The sequence below is a fragment of the Mauremys mutica genome, chromosome 2 (genome assembly GCF_020497125.1).
Source record: "Mauremys mutica isolate MM-2020 ecotype Southern chromosome 2, ASM2049712v1, whole genome shotgun sequence".
NCBI lineage: Eukaryota > Metazoa > Chordata > Testudines > Geoemydidae > Mauremys > Mauremys mutica.
Genome location: NC_059073.1, coordinates 88,663,487 through 88,691,250, shown reverse-complemented (window position 1 = coordinate 88,691,250; position 27,764 = coordinate 88,663,487). Strand labels below are relative to the sequence as shown.

The window sequence follows — 27,764 nt, the reverse complement described above, 5'->3', positions numbered from 1 at the left end:
GAAATTCAGGTACACAAGATCTACTGAATTTCCTTTGTCTAAAAAATCAGTTATCTTAAAGAAGAAGATCGGGTTGGTCTGTCACAATTTATCTTTTGTAAAACTATATTGTATTTTATTCCAATTCCTGTTAACCTCTAGGTCCTTAATTACTTTCTCTTTCAAAATTTGTTTAATGCATACAATTGAGGTCAAAATAACAGGCCTGTAGCTTTCTGGATCACTTCTTTTCCCTTTCTTAAAAATAGGAACTATATTAGCAATTCTCCAATCATAGACTATGACCCCCCACAAGTTTACAGATTGATTAAAAATCTTTGCTATTGAGCTTGCAATTTCATGTGCCAGTTCCTATAATATTCTTGGATGGACTATTTCGAGGGGCCCAGATAATCTCCCATTAAGCTGTTTGAGTTTGCTTTCTACCTTGGATCTAGTAATTTCTACATCCATAACCTTGTTCCCATTAGTCACTATGCAACTACTCGCTATTCATTAGCCTCATTAAAAACTGAGGCAAAGTATTTCTTTAGGTGTTGGGCCATGCCTAGAGTATCTTTAATCTCCACCCCATCCTTAGTGCTTCGCGGTCCCACTTCTTTTCTTGTTTTCTTTTTATGTATATGGCTATAGAACCTTCTACTATTGGTTTTAATTCCCTTTACAAGGTCCATCTCTGCTTAGCTTTTGGTAGTTCTCACTTTATCCCTATGCTTTTAGAGTTCCAAGAGATAGCATTTCTTTTTGCTTCATTCCATCTTCCATCCCTTGTAGGCTTTCTGCTTTCTCTTAATCACCTGTTTGAGATGCTTGCTCTTCCAGTTTGGTCTGCAACCTTTTCCTATGAATTTTTCCCTTTGATGGGTTGCAGGCTTCAGCTAGTTTTTGCAACTTTGACTTAAAATAATTCCAAGCTTCCTCCACATTCAAATCCTTGAGGTCTTCCGTCCAGTGCACTTACCTAATTGCCTTAATTTTTTTAAGTTAGCCCTTTTGAAATCAAGGACCCTAGTTGCAGATCTATTTTTGTTTATCCTTCTATTTAGTTTAGTTGTGGTAGTGCCTAAGAGCCCCAGTCATGGACCAGGACCCTGTCGTGCTAGGCACTGTACAAACACGGTGTACTGAGGCTACGTTTGGAAATTCAAAGCTTGCAAGGGGAAAGACCACTTTCCTATAGGAGAGCAGAATACAGATTATCAGTAGCTTTCTTGGCTGTTGACAGTAACTGTAGCTGGAATAGTTTTTTGTCCCTCCCCCCCCACATCGGTAGTTGATGGGATTCTTTCCTTATGACACTTTAACCAAATATTCTAGCTACCTAAATCTCTCCTTTTTCAAATAGCATCCTCCACAGTGGTAGCTAATGCACTGCGGATGTGCCTTGCCCTATCTTGTCTCTTTTGCTGAGGCACAGACCATTTCTAGTACGGAGTGGACATAATTATTCTACTATATAAGTGTACAAGTAGAAATACCCATCCCAAGACCTGAATTAAATTCAGAATTCAATTAATCAGTGTCACAATACAACACCTTTATATCAATCACACATAATACCAGATAGGAGGAAAAACATGCATATGTAAAAATCGAAGTCTTTACTATTTCTTCCCACACCCAGATAAAACATTACTTTTAGTATTGGGGGACTGAAAGGGTGCTGAGGACAGGGTCCAGATCCTAGTTCTTTTGAAATGTATTTTGTCACACCCCTACCACACAACAACTTTAGTCTTTGGAGGAATTCTAGCTCACCCAGGCAGAATTCCCCAGGGTTCTAGGGGAGCACATACTGGAGCAAAAGCTCTGACACCCTTTGAAAACATGTGTGCTTCAGGGCAGTTCTGGTGGGACAGTTGAAGGGGGTAGGACCATGACTTTATCCTACCCTCCACATCCCCACATCTATCTTGTACGTGCACCCTCGTTACCCTTTCCTCATCCTCACACATCCCAGTTATGTACTTACGCAATGCCAGCCACTAACGCAGATGTATGCTAGCAAGAAACTCCACTTAATAATTGGGCAGCTGCGTTCTGTGCCACCTTCTATTCCTGACTGGCCTTAAGGTGTGACTCCATTTAAACTGCATTGCAGTAATCTCATTTTGAGACCAAACTAATCTAATTTACTGCATCCGAAATAAACCGTTGCACTCTTCTTCCCAATTGTAGATGGAAACCATAAAATTATATATGAGAAAATATATGGAATGATACTGGTTGATATTAGGCAACCAAAAACATCCTGAAATAGATGTGTGACCAGTTACATAGGTCAAACTTGATAGGCTACATTGACACCTTTCTGTGGGACATTGATTTGTTTTTAAGGTTTCTCTTATACAGCTGCCATTATTTGAAACCATGGGCTATCCTTCATAGAGCACAGTCTAATTGTGTCATGTTTAAGGTTTCAAAAGTAAATATTTAATGTTGCGGAAGACTAAACTATAGGTTCCAGATGTGATCTGATTCTGTGTGAAAAGGGATTTAAAGCCAATGATCCCTTACTAGCTGTGAGTCAGCTACCCTGTCTCTTTTCCGTTCTTCTGTTACCCCGGTGAGGAATTCAGAATTTACTTCCAACTTGATTTGCTTTCTGTTTTTTCACTTTTGCTGGCAGCTTTCCTGGGCTGCGTATCAAATTGCACCTCACTGAGGTTCCTCAACAACTTATGTGTAAAGCTGCTTGATAGTGACATCCCCTGGGGCTCTGAGTTTTGACTTGAGAGAATGTGCTTGTGCTCTGTGAATACGAAGCCACTGAGGAACCTCAGGCTGAGACGTCTAGAGACCTTTGTTTTAGTTTAAAAATGGATTGCCTAGAAAGTCATTAGTCTGTCTCTGCTCTTGCTACCCTTTGTACAACCTTTCACTGTCATTTACTTTAGAAATTGGAATGATGAAGCAATCTTGACAAAATCAAATTGAAGGCTCAAAAAACAAAAATGCAATTGTAAATGTCTTAGTTGCTAATGGAACATAATTTAATGATCTAGTTTAATAATTTTGTTTTTAAATCTGAGAACAAGGTTTCATTCAGTGACTGTCAGCCTAGACGACAAAGCCTGTTGCAGAAGGCAGCTAGGGCCCATTCACACTATGGGCCAGATTCTCAGCATGCAGCTATGCTAATTTACACCAGTTGAGATTCCGGCTCCATTAGTACAACTGTGTTATGTAACTAGTTTGACCCTCTCATCCAACCCAGTTACAACAAACATAGTTGAACTGCATGCAACCAGCAGCTTTTTTCACAGTACAACAGTGTGTATCAGCCATCTTCCACATCTACCTTACTGTCTAGCTGTTGGTGTATTCTGAGAAAACTGGGCAAGTATAGGATACTTGCATGACATGCACACAAAGCAGAACCAGCAGCACATCGGGCAATGTACTCTGGGATTGCACAAAGAACTTAGAGGAAGGAGGATTGCCAAACTAGATATGCAGCCATAGTTCAGGGGTTTGTCTAAAGAGCAAAATAAGTGTTATGACCTGATTACAGGAAGATAACCATATGACAGGCTGGGTCACTAGCAACTAATATTGTGTGCTGCGAGTTAGTAATCTTAATGTGTGTAGACACAAAACCATGTGTAGAGCCAACCATGTCTCTCGATGGTTACAAATTTAATTAAAAGTGTAGACACAGCCTAAAATGACGGTTAGCATCGCAGCATCAGAACCTAGTAGCAGTACGTGTAGATGAAAATGATAGACCTCCCACTCTAATTTTTATTTTAGAAAAGATGGAATCTCTAGTAGTAGAAGATGGGATGTAGAGTTGCTGTAGCTCACAATTCCAGTTGTTTCTTCTTACAGACTGGACCCTGTCTCAGTCTGGACTTACCCCTGCCTTTCTCTTCAGGTTAGCTCCTTTGTCCCTTCAGGTTCTTTCAGCAGTCCTTCTTCTTGGGTAGGCAAAAGAGGAGAGTCCCATTTGCCTTCCTCCCGACCCTTAAATAAGAGTTACATAAGGCAGGAATCCCTTGTTTCCCAAACATGACCCCCTTCCTTCCCTTTTAGTGGAAAGTTACAAGAAGTCCAAGATAATGTTTAGTACCAGGTGACCAGACCACTTGGCCTAGTAGTGTCATAGTTACCTCCTAGGACACCTCCCAGGAGGGGGAGAGATTAGTATCTTCACAATCTTATTGTTCCTGTCTGATGGCCTGTCCTCTGGTGGGTATCTTCCCAATACACACCCTGTTGTAATTGTTACAAAGTCCATATTCCTAACTTTATATACAGAAATGCTACATGCATACAAACTGGATAATCACATTCAGTAAATCATAACCTTTCCAATGATCACTTACATGCGCCATCTTGCATAAAGTACATGTTATGTCATATCCATATTATAAGCATATTTCCATAAAGAAAATGGAGTGTTAACGTCACAGGGAGATACAGAAAATGTGTAGGAGGAGTTGAGTGGAGATTAGGACTTGGACTGCAAGCCTGGATGAGGCTACTAGAACTGGCTGGGCAAGGAGATTGGGATTGAGATGACACGTCTGAGGAGTGGAGACTGGGATAAAGAGCCAAAGGTGGGGAAGAGCCTGGACAGGAATAGGGATAGGGACAAGATGAAGGGGATGGAGTAGAAGGGGTCAGACTTGGGGCAAATGGACAGAAGATCTGTGCGCACTAGAGCACTCTCACCTCCAGTGCCTGGAATGGAACCCAAGATTCTTGAGTCTCACCATTCCTCTGCTGTCAGCTCATAGAAAATTACATGAAATGGTAAGGCTGTGAAGTCAAGCACTCCGAAGTTAGGAAGCCCGAATTCAGAATGCCTATAGCTTTTGTGTGTGTAATTTTGTATAAAGTGTGGGGGTGGGTATCTTTATTTCCCCTTCTCCTCCAGTCACTGTTACACAAGCAGGACCATACTGCTTATTCCTCTCAACCCTAGCAATCACTTTACACTTAAGGGCTAGAATCTTGTTTTTAAACAAAAGTTGATCTTTTTCATAGACAAATAAGTCAGCTCTGTTAACAAGGGAGGGAGGTGCACAAGCCTCTTCTATCTTGTCAGTACTAAATATATATTTCCTCCACATGTAAAGTGGCTTTATTCACACATTGGTTCCTGTTCATGGAACTGTGACTTCTTTTTATTTTTAGAGTGCTGCTATCTTCTTCCCTTTCTGCTATGTTTGTCCATGGCTTATTGAACTCATGCCAAGATACCACTTGTTCTACATACACCAATTTGAAAGTTACATGTAAGCTTCAACATAACTTTTTTTTTGAAATATTGTTAATCTCACTTGTTGTCTGGAGTCCCTAGGTGCCATCACAAACAAATGAATAACAATACTTATGTATTTCTACATTGAAAACTGGAAATCACTGCATTTTACCAAATAGTTCCAGTTATAGAATAGTTGAGATAACTAATTAAAACATATATAAACAACTGATCAAATAAAACTTGACATAGAGAGAAGCATTTATCCGCTACCTTTTCAAAAGTGTGTGTGTATATGAGAGAGAGAGATACTAGGGGCTAGAGAGGAAAAGATTTTACTTGGTGGCTGTGGTGATGTGTTTCTACATGATGAATACAATAGTCCCCTGACTGTAGAATGAAATGAATAGACTATAATAATGGCTTCTAGGCATTCTAAATATCAAAATTCTTGCCCTAGAGGACAACTTTACACCTTTTTTCAATCTTTTTTTTTAATTCTAACAGCAAAATAAAGATGTGGTGGTGTCAGTGATAATTCAGTGGACACTTGTTTCCATTTAGCACTGAAAATAAATACTTTCAAGCTGAAATGTAATAAAATGTGTTACCCAGAGAAGTGTATTCATGATATGTTTGCCTGTGCAAGTGTTACAGGAATAACAATTTATTAATGGTCTGGATTATGGTATTCACTACAGTGCAGACACAAGATTGGTTTTAGCTGCACAGATATTCTGTTAACTATGAAGCACATTGAAAATTAATTGTGTGCAACTGTGCACCTACTCTGGGGATTTACACATGCAAATTATGTTAGCAACTTAACTGGGCTTTACTTGCACGCGTACCGCTAGGCACATGCAGTACTTGCATGTATTAAGCACATAATTTCACTAGTTTGCATGCAGTAACTGTGTGTGTGTGTGTGTGTAGTTTTCACATACTGAACAGCTTTAAGATTTAATTTTAAAACTGCATATTACATATAACATGATGGTATGTCATGAAGTTCATTCCAAATTTATTTTAATATTCATAATCATTACTTCACAATATGGTCATTTCTATGTGTATGCTCTTTTCATTTATTTGAAAAAATAAAGATGGTGATTGTTTAAAAACTGTTCAGCGACCAATGTTAGTATAGCTAAAAGATGGTCTAGTGGACAGAATGGAAGTAGAGGATAAAAGCATAAAAACCAGTGAAGTTTATTTCATGGTATGTTGTGTGTTTTTACACATACACAAATGTCCAGTTGTTAAAATGCTTCCATTTTTGGAATTTGTACGTGGTGTTCATATTCCTGCTACATGTAAACTTGCAGGGTTAAATACTGACCTAATTTGTATCCGGTGAAATCCTGGACCTATTGACGTCTCTGATGAAACTCCTGTTAACTTAAATGAGGCCAGGATTTCACCCACTGAGTTTTCGAGATTTGACTTGTTCCATTTGTGGGAGGAAGGGTCTTATTTGCTTATGTAAAGTTATTGGGTGTCAAATATTAGACATCACTTTGATTGCTGACATGAGTTAGATTATCCAGAATTCCTATTACCTTCATTAGACTTTGATTAGGCTCTTCTTGAGCAAGAAACAGAGAAACAAGATCTTCAAAAAAAAGAAGAAAACTTCTCTGCTGTTCAGAAATGTGGATTTCGTTTTTTTTCTTGTGAAGAATTGTTTCAAGATAAAAATATCTTGATTAGTGCTAGCAATCAAAATACATTAAATATTTGATACGATAGTTTTAAATAAGCAAAGCAAGATGCTTACCTGCAAGGAGGCTGAAGGTGCCAGAGGCTAGGAGAAGCACATTGCGCAGCAGCAGCGGCAGCTTCCCCTATTGTGCAAGCACCAGGGGCAGGGGGCTCAACTCTCAGCCTACCCACTCCACCCCTTCTCCCAAGCTCCCACCCTTAACCCGCCTCTTCTCCCCCCCTGCTCCACCTCCTCCTCCTTTACTCCGCATGCCACATCCTCACTCCTCCCCCCTCCCTCCCCCACCTTCCTCCTGAATGCTGCAAACAAGCTGATTGCCGCGGGCAAGGGAGGGGAGCAGGGGGAAGGTGTGGATCTGCAGGGTCCGCTAGCGGGTGGGAGGCACTTGCAGGGGAGGGGCATAGGGGAGCCGATAGGGGGGCTGCCAGCTGTGGACAAAGCAGGCAGCTAAACAACGTTATAGTGGAGCATTGCACAACTTTAAATGAGCATGTTCTGTAATAGAGCAGGGATGTAAGATCCAAACAACGTTAAGCGAGAGGACATTAAGTAGGGGGTTACTATATATGGCTAAATAATTCACTTGCTGTGATCCCAATTTTGAGGGTACTAGTTTCAACAGCAATCTGGTTTCCATGAAGCACTAGTATCTGTTCCAGTACTACAAAATATTATCTTCAAATTCTGTTTCAACATCCTATTGAGATGAACAGACCTTTTTGTAATCCCTTTTATCTTTAACTGTTACTTAATAACCCCTTGTTACAGCTTCTGAGAATTGGAACCAACAGCTATAAACAAGAAACTAATAGGAGTTTATATAAAAATTGTTCATCACCCTTTCACTTCAACTTAAAATTGTCTTGCTAATTTAGTATTCAGAGAGAGAGAGAGCATAAAAGTGAAGGACTGCTGGCTTCAGCAGAGCATGGTGGAAAGAAGCAGCTATGCAAGCAAGCAGTTTTCCGCGAAACAACTTTTCCAATGTATATTCCACTCTGAAGCAGGAATTGATAATTACCAAATGTAACAGGTATTTCACTATATTAATAGTCTTGTTCTCGATAATAGGCTGGGCAGAATTAGATTTTTTTATAATTTCAATAGATTTCACTATTTTAAGCATTTTTTTTATTGATTTAAATTTTCCCAGGTGCTGGAAATTATGGGCTTGAAGGAGAATCAGACAATTATTTAATGAAAGATGTTGAGACAAAGTTAAAGCTTTAAATGTTAACACACAAACTGTCAGCATCACGTGCCAAAATATACAAAGTAAATATCCTTAACTTTAGTAAGTACTCAGGAAGTAATTTTTCTTTCTTTGCTCATCTGTAAAATTTAATAAAATTGATGGAAATATTTTTCCAATTTAAGGTGTATAGTGAAACTGGCCATTTACCAATAAAAATCCTTCCAAGCCCATCTATAACACTGAGAGCTAAAGTAAGTTATATAAGTAAGTTGAAGAGAATATTTTATCCCACTCAAATGGCATATTTTTGTTTAAGTTCTAAAATTATTTTCCAGACTGCGCCATTGCTATTCTTACATGATACTAGTAATACAATTTTTTAGTGATGAACTGAAAGACCAATTTTTGAGATTTGCTTTAGGATATATAAGGATTGCCTTCCAACTTGCCTTTTCCTTCTGGATGACTTTAGCAATCTTTGAAGGAGGACCTGGAATGTGACCTCACAGCTGGATGTGGAAACCTGATCTGGAGCTCTTGCTAGCATAAGACTCCACATCCCCTCTCCATTCAGTTGGAGCTACAGTTCAGGTTTTATCATGCATTGGTACTGTCACATTCCAGGTCCTTCAAAGTTTTACCAGGATCTTCCAGGAAAAGAGATGACTGGTCCTGGTTGTGACGTTGCACTCTGTGATTTTATGAAAGTATGCTGATGAGTGTGAATATAATGTAACTAAAATATGCTTCATGCAAAAGGTCTCTTGTAAGGTATCATTACAAAGCTTATAATCTACCATTCTGTACCATTCTTGTATCTGAAACTAGAAATATGAAATATAACTCCGAGGGCCTATTGTAATTATGCGAAGTGTGGGCCATTAATGGTAGTTTGGAATCTTGATGGCTCCCATCAACCAGGACAATTGATTGTGGATGGCTCTGTTTGCAGGCAGGCCTCCCATGTGAGTCAGGCTGAGAGGAATGAAGGCTTGGGGTCTTACAGTGACATGTGATCATGTCACCTGACCTAGAATCCATCTTTAACCTGGTGTTTTTCCATCGAGAAGGAGGGGTGGGAACTCAGAGGGACAAAGGATTCCCACCTTATGCAAAAAATATATAAGTGGGTGGAACAGAAAAAAGGGGGAAGCCATCATGAGAAATCCTCTAGCTGAGCTGAACAAGGGCTGTACCAGGGGAAAGGATTGTGCCCAGACTAGGAAGGTGTCCAGTCTGTGAAAGAAACTTCTTGAAACATCTCTGAAGGTGAGATTTTATCTGTATTCAGTTTTATTATTGTACTAGGCCTAGATTTGCATGTTTTATTTTATTTTGCTGGGTAATTCACTTTGTTCTGTCTGTTACTACTTAGAACCACTTAAATCCTACTTTCTGTATTACATAAAATCACTTTTACTTATTAATCCAGAGTATGTATTAATACCTGGGGGAAGGGGGGGCAGGCAAACAGCTGTGCATATCTCTCTATCAGTGTTATAGAGGGTGAACAATTTGAGTTTACCCTGTATAAGCTTTATACAGGGTAAAACAATTTATTTGGGTTTAGACCCCATTGGGAGTTGGGCATCTGAGTGTTTAAGAAGGAACACTTCTTAAGTTGCTTTCAGTTAAGCCTGCAGCTTTGGGGCACGTGGTTCAGACCCTGGGTCTGTGTTGGAGCAAACTGTCGTGTCTGGCTTAACAAGACAGCGTGCTGGAGTCCCAAGCTGGCAGGGAAAGTAGTCGTCTTGGCACATCAGTTGGCAGTTTCCCAAGGGGGTTTCTGTGATCCAACCCGTCTTACTGGTATTCCTAATACAAAACAGGGGAGGAAACTCCTTGACACCATCTTTATACATCATAAAAATTGAACAATGGGTGCAAATATCTTACACTAAATATTTAAACATAGTGTTAAGAAAAAAGTTTTCAGTCTGCTATTATTTACTAAGATACAAGAAGATATAAAAATCATTTTTTTACCAATATTTTTCTGAGGAACAGATATCCGCCTTCACCACAAAAAAAACCATATGAAGAATAATTTATTCCTTAAACTAAGATTTGCGCAATAGTTATTCAGTTGTACCTGCATTGTTAGATCCCCGCTGTTAGCCCTCAGGTCTCCTACTGCCCTCAGTGATCTCTCCAATGGAGATGCTCCATAGCTAAGGTTACTTAAAATTGAATCAGATAGTCACATTGGCTTTTGTTGTTTCTCTGTTGGGGAGCATTTGGGGGTCTTACTCTGAAAGCTATTTTCTTAATCCTAGCTCACGTCTTGCTCATCTGTGTCCCTGCTTTATTTCTGTCACTTAGCATAATTGTTAAAACTATAGATTATCTTCTGCACGGAAAGATACAAAGAGAAAATAAAAGTGAAACTCCTAAAGTGCATTTGGAAACAAAGATGAAATGGTATTTTGCTGCCAGCCAGGTGAAGTGAATGAGTGTATTTTCTAGTAAATGTAGACCAAATGAATTCAGGGCATGGAAATTCTGATAGTCTGACTTGCAGCATTGAGCTCTATCACAAAAAGTAAGTTTGATTTCTGCAGTTCATATTTTCTCTTAGCAGGATATAAAAAGTTTGAAATAAAAAGCATCTTTCACAGTGTTTACCACAGGTTTCAGTGTAGCAGCCGTGCTAGTCTGTATCCACAAAAAGAACAGGAGTACTTGTGGCACCTTAGAGACTAACAAATTTATTTCAGCATAAGCATAAGATGAAAACTTCAAAAACAGACTCCAAAGAGAGACTGCTGAACTCGAATTAATATGCAAATTAAATACAATTAACTTAGGTTTAAACAGAGACTGGGAATGGTTGGGTCATTACACTAATTGAATCTATTTCCCTATGTTAAGTTCTCCTCACACCTTCTATGGGTCATCTCAATTGTCGCTTCAAAATTTTTTTTTCTCCTGCTGATGATAGCTCATCTCAGTTGATTAGACTCTTCCAGTTGGTATGCATATTTCCACCTTTTCATGTTCTCTGCATGTATAAATATCTCCTGTCTGTGTGTTCCATTCTGTGCATCTGAAGAAGTGAGCTGTAGCCCACAAAAGCTTATGCTGAAATAAATTTGTTAGTCTCTAAGGTGCCACAAGTACTCCTAGTGTTTACCAGTTTTTTTTCTGTATTTGGCACTTTAAGAGTTAATTAAATAGTTGTAAAAAAAACAGGAGTACTTGTGGCACCTTAAAGACTAACAAATTTATTGTAGCATGAGCTTTCGTGAGCTAAAGCTCACTTCTTCGGATGCATAGAATGGAACACACAGACAGGAGATATTTATACATACAGAGAACATGAAAAGGTGGAAGTATGCATACCAACAGGCAGAGTCTAATCAATTGAGATGAGCTATCATTAGCAGGAGGAAAAAAAACTTTTTGAAGTGATAATTAAGATGGCCCATAGAAGGTGTGAGGAGAACTTAACATAGGGAAATAGATTCAATTGGTGTAATGACCCAACCATTCCCAGTCTTTATTTAGACCACAGTTAATGGTATCTAGTTTGCATATTAATTCAAGTTCAGCAGTCTCTCTTTGGAGTCTGTTTTTGAAGTTTTTTTGTTGCAAAATTGCCACCTTCAAGTCTGTCACTGAGTGGTTAGGAAGGTTGAAGTGTTCTCCCACTGGTTTTTGAATGTTATGATTCCTGATGTCAGATTTGTGTCCATTTATTCTTTTGCGTAGAGACTGTCCGGTTTGGCCAATGTACATGGCAGAGGGGCATTGCTGGCACATGATGGCATATATCACGTTGGTAGATGTGCAGGTGTACGAGCCCCTGATGGTCTGTCTGATGTGATTAGGTCCTGTGATGGTGTCACTTGAATGGATATGTGGACAGAGCTGGCATCGGGCTTTATTGCAAGGATAGGTGTATCTGTCTGAGATAAACACCTACAAGATCTCTATCAAGCATTCTTAAACCTACAATACCCACCTGCTGAAGTGAAAAAACAGATTGACAGAGCCAGAAGAGTACCCAGAAGCCACCTACTACAGGACAGGCCTAAAAAAGAAAATAACAGAACACCACTAGCCATCACCTACAGCCCCCAACTAAAACCTCTCCAGCGCATCATCAAAGATTTACAACCTATCCTTAAAGATGATCCCTCACTCTCACAGATCTTGGGAGACAGGCCAGTCCTTGCTTATAGACAGCCTCCCAACCTGAAGCAAATACTCACCAGCAACCGCACACCATACAACATAAACACTAACCCAGGAACCTATCCTTGCAATAAAGCCCGATGCCAGCTCTGTCCACATATCCATTCAAGTGACACCATCACAGGACCTAATCACATCAGACAGACCATCAGGGGCTCGTACACCTGCACATCTACCAACGTGATATATGCCATCATGTGCCAGCAATGCCCCTCTGCCATGTACATTGGCCAAACCGGACAGTCTCTACGCAAAAGAATAAATGGACACAAATCTGACATCAGGAATCATAACATTCAAAAACCAGTGGGAGAACACTTCAACCTTCCTAACCACTCAGTGACAGACTTGAAGGTGGCAATTTTGCAACAAAAAAACTTCAAAAACAGACTCCAAAGAGAGACTGCTGAACTTGAATTAATATGCAAACTAGATACCATTAACTGTGGTCTAAATAAAGACTGGGAATGGTTGGGTCATTACACCAATTGAATCTATTTCCCTATGTTAAGTTCTCCTCACACCTTCTATGGGCCATCTTAATTATCACTTCAAAAAGTTTTTTTCCTCCTGCTAATGATAGCTCATCTCAATTGATTAGACTCTGCCTGTTGGTATGCATACTTCCACCTTTTCATGTTCTCTGTATGTATAAATATCTCCTGTCTGTGTGTTCCATTCTATGCATCCGAAGAAGTGAGCTTTAGCTCACGAAAGCTCATGCTACAATAAATTTGTTAGTCTTTAAGGTGCCACAAGTACTCCTGTTTTTTTTGCGGATACAGACTAACAGGGCTGCTACTCTGAAACCTGTTAAATAGTTGTGAATTCTAATTTCTTTTGTTAGATACACTGACATTCTGTTGACACTTTGCTACAAGAGAAGGCAGCAATTTCTTGTTTCCTCCAAGTAACTTTATGGGTCAAGCTGCCTGACAGCAAGAGAATCTGATAAGTGCAATCACTTGATAAATGCTCAGTCTGAGGAGACAATGGTCTTATCTGTCCTACTGATGAAACCATTTGGGGGAATTTGGTTACAGCACTGGTTGTAATGCAAAACACTGTTAAAAACAAGATTCCATTTTGCAATATACACAGGATCTAACTCTGATTTTAAGAATATGTAAAAGCTTTGAAAATAATGGACTTCTGGCACTGCTGTTATTAGAAGTAGCTCCACGGAAGTCAGTGGAATCATACCTGTGCGCAAAAAAGCTCAAATAAGAGGAACATCTATTTCCATGTGTCTTCCCCCAAACTCAATACTCTGTTCATAAGTTTTTTTCAGAAGTTAATGCTTTTTAATTACATGTATGTGACCCCAATCTAGCAAGGCACTTAAGCATATGTTTAAACTTTAAGCGTATGTAATCCCGTTGACTAAGTTACACATGTGCTTAAGCATCTTGCTGCATCAAGGCCTGTGTCCGCAATATTGTGCGATGGGGTGGAAAGGCAATAAGTGCTACTGTCCCTTTAAATTTCCAGCGGTATAGCTAGAAAGATGGAATGCACATTGCAAGTTAGTGGTGTTTAGATTCTGATTTCAACCTAAGGCACTTCAAGCATGGAAAGTTGTTTTCCCTGTTAAAAAGGGACATAAAGTGCAGACAGTATTTGAGATTTAGGACACCTGTTGCAAATGTTAGGAGAGCATATTCTTGAAAGGCCATCTGCAGTTCAAGTTTGCCTAATGCTACCTAGCATTAGGCAGCTTGTGACTTTTTTTGACAGATAAGGCACAAATCACAAAATAGCTATTTCCACCCCCACCCACTGTGTAATTTAAAAGTGTACCTTGTTTCTAGTGAAGCAGCAGCAGGTGGGCTGGGGAACTGCAGCTGCCATTGCAACCCAGGCTGGCATCAGGTGCAAAGCATGAGGGAGACCAAGGAAGGGGCTGGGAAGGTGCAGCCCCAACCTTACCCTCTGTAAACCTCTTGCAGCCTGGGCTTAACTGCTACAATCTTGTTGTGGCCTCACCAAGCAGTGGTTACCACAGCAATTCCCTGATAAAGAGACTCCGGGGTTGGTAAATTGCCACGGTAACAAGGCAGCTTCTTGAGGCATAATTAGCTGTACCAAGATCTGAGCCTCATACAGCACTACATTCTTCAAACTTCCTGGCATTGCATTTTGCTGCTGGAGAGAGTGAGTTGTAACATTCAGATCAAAGCATAGTTTGTCCTTAAATCTGTTCATATTTATCAATTAAATAAAGAATATGTAAAATGTATTTTGTAGCTTTGGGGAATTCTTGGTTAGGCTGTGCCTTGCTGGCCTGGGCTAATGAGCAGCCCCTGGTAGGGCATATAGAGGGCAAGGGAAGATGGAATAAATGTAAGAGACAGAGATGCCATTTGGATACTTAGAGTTTTCAGCTGTTGTTTGGCAACATTGTATTATATCTGTTACTCTCCCAAAATCAGTCAGTCAAATGTTTAGGTACAGACAGACCTATACCTGGCATTTTGATAAATAAACAAACCATGGTACTGAATTTATCTAGACTACTAGTTGGAGAACTGTTGTAAATTAAAACTTTGCTTTATAGGAAGCTGTTTGTCACTGTCATTTATTAGCAAAGCATAAAGAGGTTTTTGTTTTGTTTTTAAAGTTTTGAGAGGTTATGGGTGTTGGGACTCAAGTCTTTATAGATACATAGGACACACAAAATTATTAAAATAATTGTAACTAATGAGAACATGAGTTTTTGAACTGCAGTTTAAGCTTTTGAGGAGGAGGGAGAAGCTTAAAATACTCTTTCTTCTCTTGGAGTAATGACAAAACCCCTTAAATATCATGACCATGAATAGGGTTAAGCGCTAGCTGTATTTCAGTTACAAAAGAACCTGTCTGATGTATTGAATCTGTTTTTATTTAGGGCTGTCAAGCGATTAAAAATTAATCACGATTAAAAAAATGAATTGTGATTAATCCCATGATTAATCATATTTTTAAACAATAAACCATGTAGAAAACATCCAAAAATATTTATACATTTTCAAATATTTTGATTTCAATTACGACAGAATACAAACTGTACACTGTTCACGTTATATTTGTATTACAAATACTTGCACTGTAAAAAAACTAAATAAATAGTACTCATACAAGTACTGTAGTGCAATCTCTTTATCATGAAAGTTGAACTTACAAATGTAGAATTATATAGTTACAAAAAATAACTGCTTTCAAAAATAAAATAATGCAAAACTTTAGCGCTTACAAGTCCACTCAGTCCTACTTCTTGTTCAGCCAATCGCTCGAAAACAAATTTGTTTACATTTGCAGGAGATAATGCTGCCCGCTTCTTGTGTACAATATCACCTGAAAGTGAGAACAGGCGTTCACATGGCACTGTTGTAGCCAGTATCACAAGATATTTACATGCCAGATGCGCTAAATATTCATATGTCCATTCATGCTTCAACCACCATTCCAGAGGCTATGCATCCATGCTGATGATGGGTTCTGCTTGGTAACGATCCAAAGCAGTACAGACCGATGCATATTCATTTTCATCATCTGAGTTAAATGCCACCAGCAGAACAGCAGAAGGTTGATATTCTTTTTTAGTGGTTTGGGTTCTGTAGTTTCCGCATCGAAGTGTTGCTCATTTAAGACCTGAAAGCATGCTCCGCACCTCGTCCCTCTCAGATTTTGGAAGGCACTTCAGATTCTTAAACCTTGGGTCAAGTGCTGTAGCTATCTTTAGAAATCTCACATTGATACCTTCTTTGCATTTTGTCAAATCTGCAGTGAATGTGTTCTTAAATGAACAACGTACTGGGTCATCATCTGAGACTGCTATAACATGAAATTTATGGCAGAATGTGGGTAAAACAGAGCAAGAGACATACAGATCTCCCCCAAGGAGTTCAGTCACAAATTTAATTAACGCGTTATTTTTTAATGAGTGTCATCAGCATTGAAGCATTTCTTCTGGAATGGTGGCCAAAGCATGAAGGGGCATACAAATGTTTAGTATATCTGGCACGTGACTACCTTGCAATGCTGGCTACAAAAGCGCCATGCAAATGCCTGTTCTCATTTTCAGGTGACGTTGTAAATAAGAAGCGGGCAGCATTATCGCCCGTAAATGTAACAAACTTGTTTGTCTTGGTGATTGGCTGAACAAGAAGTAGGACTGAGTGGACTTATAGGCTCTAAAGTTTTGATTGAGTGCAGATCTGTAACCAAAAAAAATCTACATTTATAAGTTGCACTTTCATGATAGAGATTGCACTAAAGTGCTTGTATGAGGTGAATTGAAAAACTATTTCTTTTGTTTGATTTTTACAGTGCAAATATTTGTAATAAAAATAATATAAAGTGTGCACTGTACACTTTGTATTGTGTTGTAATTGAAATCAATATAATTGAAAATGTAGAAAAACATCCAAAATATTTAATAAAATTTCAATTGGTATTCTATTGTTTAACAATGCGATTAAAAGTGCAATTAATTGCAAATAATTTTTAAATCATGATTAATTTTTTTTAGTTAATCCCATGAGTTAACTGGGATTAATCATCAGCCCTAGTTTTTATTATTTATTTGTATTGCAGTAGCTCCTAGGTGCCTCAGTCATAGACCAGGGCCCCGTTGTTCTATCCACTGTACAAACAGACTGAAAACATGATCCCTGCCCCAGAGATTCCTAACATTCTTCTTGATGAGAAGACTGTTCTTTGAGTGTGCTGCTTTTCCGTATCTCACAATTCTAGGACATTGACATGTATTTTATGAAATGAGATCTAGAGAGTTACACTTGAGCCTGGTCAGTGTCTGTTTATTTGTCCTTCCTCACCAAACATGAGGATAGATGGTGAGGGGAAAAGTAAATTAGCTAAGCTGAAAAGAATGATGTGTTTTGCTGCGTTCCACTTGACTCATTTTTATGTTTGAACTGTTCCTTGCATACCACTTGCATTCCTTCCTGTCAGTTAATGTGAATTTGAAAGTGAAACAAACTGCAAATTGAATTGAAGGAATAGTATGAATGTAAGAGACAATGCTTCTTGAGAGGGACTAAGATGCTACAAACATAACAAACTAGGGCCCAGTGGAACTGCTATTATAGCCAATGGGAGTCTTTCAGTTGATTTCAGTAGGAGCTGGATTATATCCTGTGAACCTGATCATGCAAATACTTAGGAATGCAAGTAATGTTATTGATTTGAGCAGTCCCACTGATGTCCTGGGGACTGTTAATATGAGTAAAATTAGGTGTCTAAGGGCAAGTCTACACGAAAGCACTACATTGGTGCAGCTGGTGAAGATGCTCTAGGCTGACGGAAGAGCACTCTCCCGTCGGCATAATTACTCCACCTCTGTGAGAGGTGGAAGCTGTGTTGGCAGGGAGAGCATCTCCCGCCAACATAGCACTGGTGTGGACAGTGTTTAGGTTGATGTAACTTATGTTGCTTGGGGGGTATCTTTTTCACACCGCTGAGCAACGTAAGTTACATTGACTTAAGCGGTAGTATAGACCAGCCCTAAGTTTTTACAGAATTTAAACAAAGACTGGGTATATGAAGCCTACTGTAAACTGCTCACATTGTGTTGATTTAGGGCCAAGTGAAGTCCATTGGAGTGTTACTGGCTGGGCTCACGGGCAGTGTTGCCTAGTGTTAGATCATTTGCTTCCCACTTGGCCTGCCTCCAGTGTCTAACTGGTAATTACTACCTCTGTGATGGTCTGCCAAGGCCCTCTAGCCAGATCACCAATTTAGTTCTGCCTCTCTCTGGGGTAATAGAGTCCCAGGGAGAACGTAGGGTCTTACACTGTCCTGATTGCCTTGATTCTAAAGAGACTAAAGAAGTGAACCAGTAGATAATAGTTACATGTCTAAATAATCTTTTAAATTATCTCAGTCAGCAAGTTGCTACAGGTATGAAAATGACAAAGGGCAATGCTGAATTAATTACAGTAAGAGAATCCTTACTCAGCACTTTAAATGCAATAGCTCTGGGGACAGACTTACTGCTTGTTCCCTCAGTAATCTTAAAAGGATGGTTTTGGCTCTGGGTGGGAAGGGAAGACCAATTTCAGACAATTTCATGTGTCCCTTGTATAACTCCACTGAAGTCAATAAATGTATATGAGGGGTAAATTTGACCTATTGAATCACCAAAACTGAGATGTTTCAGAGTAGCAGCCGTGTTAGTCTGTATCTGCAAAAAGAACAGGAGTTCCTAGCCAATGGGAGCTGTGAGGGCGGTGTTTGGTGCAGAACCCCCTGGCTGCCCCTATGCTAGGAGCACATCCTGATACAATCAATGGTGAACTATACCATTTAGTGATATATAGCACTGGGAGACAATAACTGTTGAGTTCTATTACCAGTTCTTCCAATGACTCATGGCATGTATATCTGTTATATGCCAACATGAGCCTTGTGAGAAAAGATACAATTTATGGCATAATCTTCATCATAACAGATCTGTTTGTTGTTGTAATTTTGTTTGGCTAACATGGTGTATGTTGTTTTTGCATTCCTTACATTTTGTAGCCGTATGTATTGAGGTGAACTTGAGGAGGGAATTTGATATCCAGAGTGCACATCTCACCTTGAACTTTACTGTCTTACAATATTTATCATAACTATAATATTGGCTTAATATAGATGTGTAGGTTTTATATTTGCATAGAGAAGGAAGGAAGTATTAGATGGCTCCTTCTAACTTCCAGAAGTCTTACTTTCATTCATTGTCGCACAGTGATCATTCTTAATTATTTGAATTTTATTTCATTGCCATGCAGAAGGCTAAGCTGCATGAGTCATGAGCAGAAGCTTGCTTTTAAAAAACTGAAAATATGGGAATAAAATCAAAGTGAACCTGAAATCGTCAGACTGTCTACACCTGTAATTCAAAGTGGTATTTACTGAAAATGGCTTACTAATACTCTTATAGTACTTTCAGTTTTCCTAAACTAATTAATTGTTCAATGGGAAAATTTACTATTTAAGAAAAAAGTTAAATAGTCATGTAACTGTATCATGGTAAAGAATTGCAAAAGTATACTTTGTTGTTTGGTTTTGATAGTGCTCTATGAAAGAGAGAGACCATGGTACTGGTGAGAGCCATACGTAGTACATTTGGGTACTACGTTGCTGATCCTGATCCTGAAAACCAGCATGTGCATAACTTAACCATCAGTGTGACGACGACACATCATAAAATTATGCACATGCTTAAATATTTGCAGGATAAGGGAGGAACTTCTTTGCATAACGCACTTCAAAGCATGGATCTCCTTTTGAGCGGAAATTGCCAACTGTGACTAATTTTACCAAATTGTAGTGGTTATTGGAGACAAACAGATGCTAACATAAAACTATGCAACTAATTTTCATTTACTAGTGACACCTACATTTTAAAGACAAAATGGGTGAGATAATATCATATTGGACCAACTTCTGTTGATGAGAGAGGCAAGTTTTTGAGCTTACACGGAGCTTCTCTTCAGGTCCAGGTGACCTGAAGAAGAACTCTGTGTAGCTTGAAAGCTTGTCTCTCTCATCAACAGCAGTTGATCCAGAAAAAGATATTACCTCACCCACCTTGTGTCTATCTAATATCTTGGGAACAACATAGCTACAACAGCCCTGAATACCTAGATTTGAAGACAGTCTCCGGAGGTGAAAGGAGTGATCTGTGGTCTCTTCCTAGTGCTGTCTAGACCTTGGGTCTGATTCTTCTCTCTCATAATTGAACACTGCTGTAACTTCAATCACTACAATGGAGTTATTCATGATTAAGGCTACGTTTTAGTCACAGGTATTTTTAGTAAAAGTCATGGACAGGTCATGGGCGGTAAACAAAAATTAATGGCCCCGTGACCAGTCCATGACTTGTACTGTATAACCCTGACTAAATCTTGGGCAGTGAGGATGGCCCAGGGGCGCTGCGGGTTCTTTGGGGGAGGAGGCAGCCTAGGGGCGCCACTGTGCTTGGGGAGGTGACTGGTGGAGCTGGCAGGCTCCCTACCTGGTTCCTCATTTCTCCCCCTTAGGCGGAGGTTCAGCGGGACAGTTCTGCGTACTGCCTCTGCATCAGCTCCGCAGCTCCCATTGGCCAGGAATTATGACCAGTGGGAGCTGTAGGGGTGGTGCCTATGGGCAGAGGCGGCACGTGAAGCTGAGGGAGGGGCATGTTGCTGTTTCCGGGGAGCCCCCTGAGGTAAGCACCATCCAGCCCCCTCCCATGCCCCAGCCCTGAGCCCCCTCCCACACCCAAACCCCTGCTGCTGCTGGGGGCACGGCGGCCCAAGAATGCCCCAGCAGCAGCCTGTGCAGCTGGCTCAGGGGCTGCCTTAGCTGCTCAGGTGGTCCCTGGGCTAGCCGCACCAGCTGCTGCAGAAATCATGGTGGTCACAGACCTCAGTGACAAACTCGCAACCTTAGTCATGATTTATGACTGGGTGGTAAGAGAGTACTAGAGCCGGTTGAAAACTTTTCAACAGAACAATTTTCTGTTAGAAAATGCTGAGCTGATGGAATTGAAACATTCTGCAGAAATATGACTATTCCATCAAAACTTTTGAGGAAAACCAGGCAGGGAGGCAGACTGGCTGGCCCCGTTCAGGATTAAATATTTTGCAAAAACTTGAATTTTTTGGAAGAAAGGAAATTCTGCTTTCCAGCCAGTTCTGGTGGAGACCTTTTTGTGAGGGCCTTGGGAAAATCACAAAGACCAATGTTTTCAAAAGTGGCACAGTCCTTTGGGGTGGGGAGGTGTTTAGCTTTTGGGTTTGATTTGAGACTCCTTAGGCCTGATCTTCAGAGATACTGAGCATTTGAAGTATCCTTTGTCTTCCACTGGAACTGTGAGTGCTTAAAAGCTTTGAAACTCAGGCCCAGGACTCTCAAGTTTCACATCCAAAGTCGATGGCCACTTAAGCTCTCTGTTGCTAAGATTTCTCATTTCTAAAATGCGGTCATTAATATCATCCTCCCCCAAGTGCTGTAAGGCTACATCAATATACATAAAGCCCTCTGAGTTCCTCAGGCCTTGTCTACCCTACAGGGGAAATTTGATCTAAGCTATGCAATTTATAGTGTAACTAAAATTGACGTAGCTTAGATCTACTTACCGCGGGGTCCACATTACGCGATGTCGACTGGAGATGCTCTCCCGTCGACTCACCTTACTCTTCTCAATCTGGTGGAGTACAGGAGTCTATGGGAGAGGGATCTGCAGTCGATCTAGAGGGTCTTCACTAGACCCACTAAATCGACTGCTGATGCATTGATAGCTGTAGATCCCACAGTAAGTGTGGACAAGCCCTCAGATAGAAGATGCTATTTATCCAGAAGTGTTGGTGTAAATCATGATTGAGGCAAATCCATCAGTGGTATCATCAATGGACTGGTTACTCTAAAGTGCTGATGTTCTAGTGGCTTTACTGTGCTTAAAAATAAAGTTATCATGTTTCTGCAGAACAGAAATGATAACAGCTCCAAAAGGTTAACCCAGTATATCTTATGCATCTTTTAAATGTGTGATACTTCTCAAGTCTCCACCCTCACTTTAGAGACCAAAGATTTGATTCAAACTGATTGTCCTTTTCTCACAATTTTAAAAATCACATCTCATCAATTCTAGTGTATATTTTATCTGTCAAATACTTTCCCCTGCATTTCACAATGATTTTTCTGAGTTCCTGGTTGAGAACAATATATAACTCTTGCTGTTTAAACTGCATGTCTTCTTTGAGTTGATGGCACACATTTTCCCTTTGAAGAATCTCTCTGTATTATGCATGTTACTGTATGCCAGATCAGCTGAATGGCAGTTCTGCATCTAGGGCAGGGAGGGAATTCTCTGATTATTCTACATTGGATATTGTCTGCTGTTCTGTTTAATCAGAGAACCTAGATGGCCATTGCATGCTGTCAGAACCCTTTTTCTCTTGCAAGTCCCAGAGACACTATTAATTAATTAAAAAAAAATTCTTCCCCTGCCATGATTCAGGTCGGGGCAAGATCCCCATTTTGGGCCCCCGTCAGCCCCTCAACTTCCACTGCCTAAATGGAGAATAAACCTAGCTACTACTACTGCACAACCCCCTCACTCTCCAACCCCACACACCCCACACAGATCCCCTACATTCTAGCACAGCAGCACTGCCAGTACTCAGAGCTGGCACCAGGATCTTCTTGGATCCAGCTATTTTTGGCCCTACCTGTGCATTCCACTATCTAAAGACAGAACAAATTTAGTTGTTCCTACTCCCACAAAAAAATTCAGAAATCAGTGCCTCTAAATGCAGTGCTGCAAAATTCCAAATCTGGATCCTGTCAGATAAAATGTGATCCAGGTTATTCTAATGTACTAGGAAAAACTGCATATGTTAGATGGTAAAGCTAGAAGAATGCAGCCCAAAAACTAGCCAGATCCAGGTGTTAATTTAGAGATTTGGGTAGAATAGTAGAAGCAAAATATAATCTATTGTTGATACAATTTCTGGTTTATGGTCGAAAGTTGTCAGGCTCCAGAGCCTAGGTCTGAGTTTGTTGTGATCCTGTTGAGCTGCAGTGTAGCAGGGTGGATTCTGAAGGTGCGTGAGGAGCAGCTTTTCTAGTCTCTCTTTAGACAGTGAACGGTGGGGGCTTGAGGGGAAGGGAAAGGGGGGAGAGGAGGATCCAGGTGTTGAGTCTGCAGGTTGGTCGCTGCCTCGGCGTGCAATGATACTTAACGCTCTAGGTCTGTGTTTTGTGCGCGGGCGCGCAAATCGGAGCCTCTACACTTGATCTCCCAGCAGCGGTATTTGCACGGAAAGGGGCGGATTCCACTGGGATACATTAGGGCGAGGGGTTCCCCTTGGGGTCGGAGCCTCGAAGCGCCTCTTTCTCCATGTAGACGGGGCGGGGCTGCTGAGCGCCAAAGCCGGCGGATTCCGGCGGGATCCAGCTTTTCCCGTTTTCCGCGGCGAGGGGCTTTTTGAAGGAGCCTGTCTCCGCATTCCTGATTTGCTGGGATATTGTGGAGGGCTCGTCCTGGGCTGGGCTGCTGCTGCTGACGCGTGGCCGCGGCTCTGCTGCTGCTGCTGCTGCTGCACGTCCCTCTGACGCGTTGGAACCAGACCTAGACCCAGCAGAGACCCGGGCTCCAGCTCGCTGCTGCTGCTGCTGCGCCGGTTTGCCCAAGGTACCTTATCCCGGCACCTCGCTTCGCTTTCCCCCTGGCTGCTAGTGTGGTTGCAGTTTTCTCTTCTGGGGGCGGGCGGGGGATCTGCTGCCAGGGGCGTTTTTACTATTATTTTTTTTTAAATCTCCTTTCGAGGAGCCATTTTAAAGTGATCAGCGGCTGGTGGCGGGGGGCGGGGGAAACTAGGGCGAGATCTGCGTGCCGACCCCTGGGTGTCACTTGCCCCTTCCCTCTGCACCCCTGGAGAGCCGCTCGGATTAAAAAAAGCCATTGACCCGCCTGCCCTCCAGCTGCTGCGATGCGGCTCGCCAGCCAGCGGCTATTCCGGGGCCTGGCTCGGATGGTCCCGTTGCTTTGATGCGGTTGTGTCAGCAGGAGGGGAGGTGTCTGTTTGGGTGCTGGGATCTTCCCGCTGACACGCTGGGAAAAGCCTGGGCTGGGCACCGCGTGCCAGGGGAGAGGGTGGCGGGGGGGGGGGGCGAGATGAGGGGTGATTACACAAGGCATCGATTTTTTTTGTTCCTAGAGGAAACTTCTCTTTTAAATAGGACAGCAGCGCCAGTGCGTCTGTGGGGGAAGTGGGGTGCGTGGATTGGGCTCTCTTGTAATGGCACCTCCGTAAAGCCCCCAAGCTGGGCAGCCCCCAGTAGAGTTGTCCCCATTCACCCCCTTGCGGAGCACAGCGGTGCGCCAACTGCATTGTTTACCTGGCGGGCTGTCAAGGGGGGTTGTTGCGTGCATCGTGTGAAGCCTGATGTGGGGGCGGCGATACTTTTGCGAGTGAGGAGGGCTGGGAGTTAGCGGTCCATCTTTTTGTCCTCTTGAAATCGGTTAGGCTCTTCTTGTGCGTCTTCTTGTGGCGGCGGAGTTACTGCTTGTTGTTATCTGCGAACCCCCTCCAGCCCGTGGCTTCTGCAATGCGGTGGGTGTGGTTACATAGTAAATTGGAGCTCTGGACCTCTGCAGTGGCAGCGCTGCCTCCGCTCCTGTTTTTAACATTTCCAATTCCAAAAGGTTCCCTCCGGTTTCTCTCGGCTGCACACTGAGCTGGCGTCTTAAGTTGGGGAAGAGAGGTTCTTGCAACTGAAAGGGAAAGCTCAGGGAAACAGATGGTATTAATCAGATGTGTGGGATGGGGGGAGGGAGAGAAATAAAGGGTCAGACAAGTTTTGCAATCGTGTAATTTCAGCACTTGTGTTTTCAGATGTGAATCCTCTTAGCCTTGGGTTGAAGTGTGTACTTTAAAGATGTTGCAGAGATAGATGTGTCCATGAACTTCACCGCAGCTTAGACAGCAAAGATAAACCAGGTGGGCTAGAAAGTTTACAGTGCTGTCATGCAGTTACAGTATTTTCATGTGTAGTTACAGAATTATTCATATTCTTTTGGTTTTATCCGCTTTAACAGGAAACTTGAGGGTATTTTGTGGGATTTAAAAATAGAAGAGGGAGTGGCTCAGTCAGTCTCCTGGTAATAGGTTCTGTATTAAGCTGAGAACCGAGTATGTGGAGAAAAGGGATAGCTGAGACGGGCATTTTTAATTGTTTTAACTTTGTCAGATATACAATTAACTTGAAAATTTACACTTCCATAATAATTAAAGTCAGTAAAATCAGTCTTTTGTAGTTTCTTTATTTTCCTCGCAGTATCGTCATTTTATTGAAGTAATAGAATGTACTGAAAGACGAGCATTACTCTGAATACTACTTCTGAATATGGGCCTAAACCTTATTTATACTTGAGGCAAAGATGGAACACACTTGCTAAACTGAATTTTGTGCATCACTTTGAGGTAGGAACAAGCAAAAGTACTTATTTCACTTGACTTGTAAGTTTTTTTTTTAAGGAGAAGAACTGAAGAATCACAGGTCAAAGGTGACTCTCCACAGTAGTCTTATCTCCTACGCAGTGAACCATTTACAGTTAAATTAATCCAGAAATAAAGTAGGTTTTTTCTCTCTTAATTTACTGTTAGACTTTGGTTAAGTTAATATAGTGCATTGTGGCTTGTTTAAAATAAATATGGAAGATAACTTTAAGTACAATATAAGAAGCAAAGCTAATCTTCCTGTGTCAATTAATTGATTAAAATCATTGTGTGACAATTTGTTGCATCAGTATTTTTTTTCCTTCATGATGTTATACCAGTCTCCTTGGTTCGGAAATCTCCACTCTAACGTGATGATGAAATTTGCACATGAGGAATAATATAGGGGATGGAAAGAGAGGGATCACATTAGAGTGAAGAGCGACTGCAAGTTTATTCTGTATGATTCCATTAGGACAGGAAGGCTCCTTGTGATTCTGTTCCTGCTACAGTCCTGTTCACTGCAGTGGTGAATGATTAGTACCAGAGAACATTAGCTTAAACACATTGTGAAATATTTTTAATATATCATACTTTATTTTTATTTAATATACTAGTACAACCAACACTGAATCTCCCTTCACCTAATTCATCTTACAGTGGCGTCCCCTTATTAAAGTGATGTTTAATGATGCAAGTGATGTTTTTCTTCTAAAGGGTTAGCCAATATTATTGGAAACTTGACAGGTACATTATAGGAGCTCATCTGATGTGAGTCTGCCTTTTATTTACTGCTGTGGTCGTGAAGAAGAGAGGGGTTGCATGCCCAGAAGCAAGGAGAACTGTAGCAATGAAGTCATTGCGCTGCCTTGTGTTATGACATCACTGTGGCTCAAAGAAATGAGGGTGGGGCACTGAAAATCAGACTGTCTGAACCATCTTTGTTTTAACTTTGTGTCTACCAAATGAGAGAGACTGGTGCTGCAGTTCCTAAGGCAAGGCTGCATAGCTGTTTTTTTTGTTGTTTTTTCCAAAAGAGGGACAAGTAGAGGTGAATCTAGAGTTTGTGTATATTTACAAATAAAACAAGATGAGATGCGGGTTTTCATCTATAGTGGAAACCTGCAAAATACTTACCTTTGCTGAACAAAAATTTCCTCTAACAGGTATTTGTGTGAGGACTTTGTTTGTTTGAGGGCTTCATTGTTTTATAAATAATGTGACTATTCACAATCAGTTTGGTATATGGAAATGTATTCATTTAACATATATTTCTTTATTAGGTATATTATATGTTTTGGTGTATTGGAAATGATGTATTCCTTGTTAACATTTATGTAAAATGTCTTCCTTGTATTTTAAATATTTATTTTGATTAAACTAACAGTAAAATAGAACTTGAAATGGGGTATTCATTCAGTGGGTAATATTTAAACTTGATTCATGTAATTCTCATGTACCAGTAAATGGTGGTATATGACCAGGAGAAACAGTCAAAGAATTTTTAAAGTATGTTATAAAAGAACATTTGGTTCCTAAGATACAGTATATCAGCAGTATCAGTTACTACATTGACAACATACTCATAAGTACTTGCTTTTACAATCATGACGTTTTTTTCCTTTGAAATACAGAATATAGGTCTAATTCTGCAAGTACACCTGACTAACCTTGAGTAGGTCCATTGAAATCAGTGCGGCTATTCATTTAAGTACATTTATTTTGAAGGATGTGGTTCTTTAAATGTAGATGACAATGTTGTGGTATATTTTGTTTCAGGATCCTATTTATCACATTTTATACTGGCAAGATATTCCTTTACCGAAAAAGTGTTTGAATTTTCAGTGTGTTCTGTTAGAGCTTTGACTTCCCTTTAATTTAATCAATTGCTGATAAATATGAGTATAACTGTGAAAAATGTGATTACTTCCCAGTTGCACTGAGAATTGAGCGATGGGTTCCTGAATAGGGTATGTTATTTCTCTAGGTGGATTGTTTATACTAGGTACACAAGCTGTAGAACACGCAAAAAAGTCTACAATTATGGAGAATAATATGATAAGAATGCTAAATGAAAATAGATTTAGAAAGGGGTAGTTAATAACTCAGACATTTTACTGCAGTAGCAAACTTTTTTAAAGACTTCATAGATATGAGCAGGCTAAAAAAAATCCTGAAAACTGTCTAAGGCCTGGTCTACACTGGAGGGGGGGGGGGGTCGATCTAAGGTACGCAACTTCAGCTACGTGAATAGCGTAGCTGAAGTCGAAGTACCTTAGCTTGAATTACTTACCCGTCCTCACGGCGCGGGATCGACGTCTGCGGCTCCCCCGTCGACTCCGCTACTGCCACTCGCTCCGGTGGAGTTCTGGAGTCGACGGGAGCGCGTTCGGGGTTCGATATATCGCGTCTAGATGAGACGTGATATATCGAACTCCGAGAAATCAATTGCTACCCGCCGATCCG

The 27,764-nt window shown here is 40.7% G+C and overlaps 1 protein-coding gene across 21 annotated transcripts in view; it reads left to right on the top strand.

Annotated features, from left to right (window-relative positions):
* Nucleotides 1–27,764, top strand: part of EPB41L3 (erythrocyte membrane protein band 4.1 like 3) — a 208,717-nt gene that overhangs the window by 50,462 nt on the left and 130,491 nt on the right. For 3 of the 21 annotated variants that reach the window (XM_045003936.1, XM_045003946.1, XM_045003925.1), the window contains exons 1-2: nucleotides 24,255–24,413; nucleotides 24,696–24,800. The exons of 13 other annotated variants lie outside the window; for them this stretch is intronic. The gene's annotated coding sequence lies outside the window, so the exon portion shown is untranslated. Of the gene's footprint in view, nucleotides 1–23,339; nucleotides 23,492–24,254; nucleotides 24,414–24,695; nucleotides 24,801–25,337; nucleotides 25,436–27,764 lie in introns of those variants that run through there. 5 more of the 21 variants (XM_045003927.1, XM_045003940.1, XM_045003948.1 and 2 more) reach the window with 5 other exon arrangements.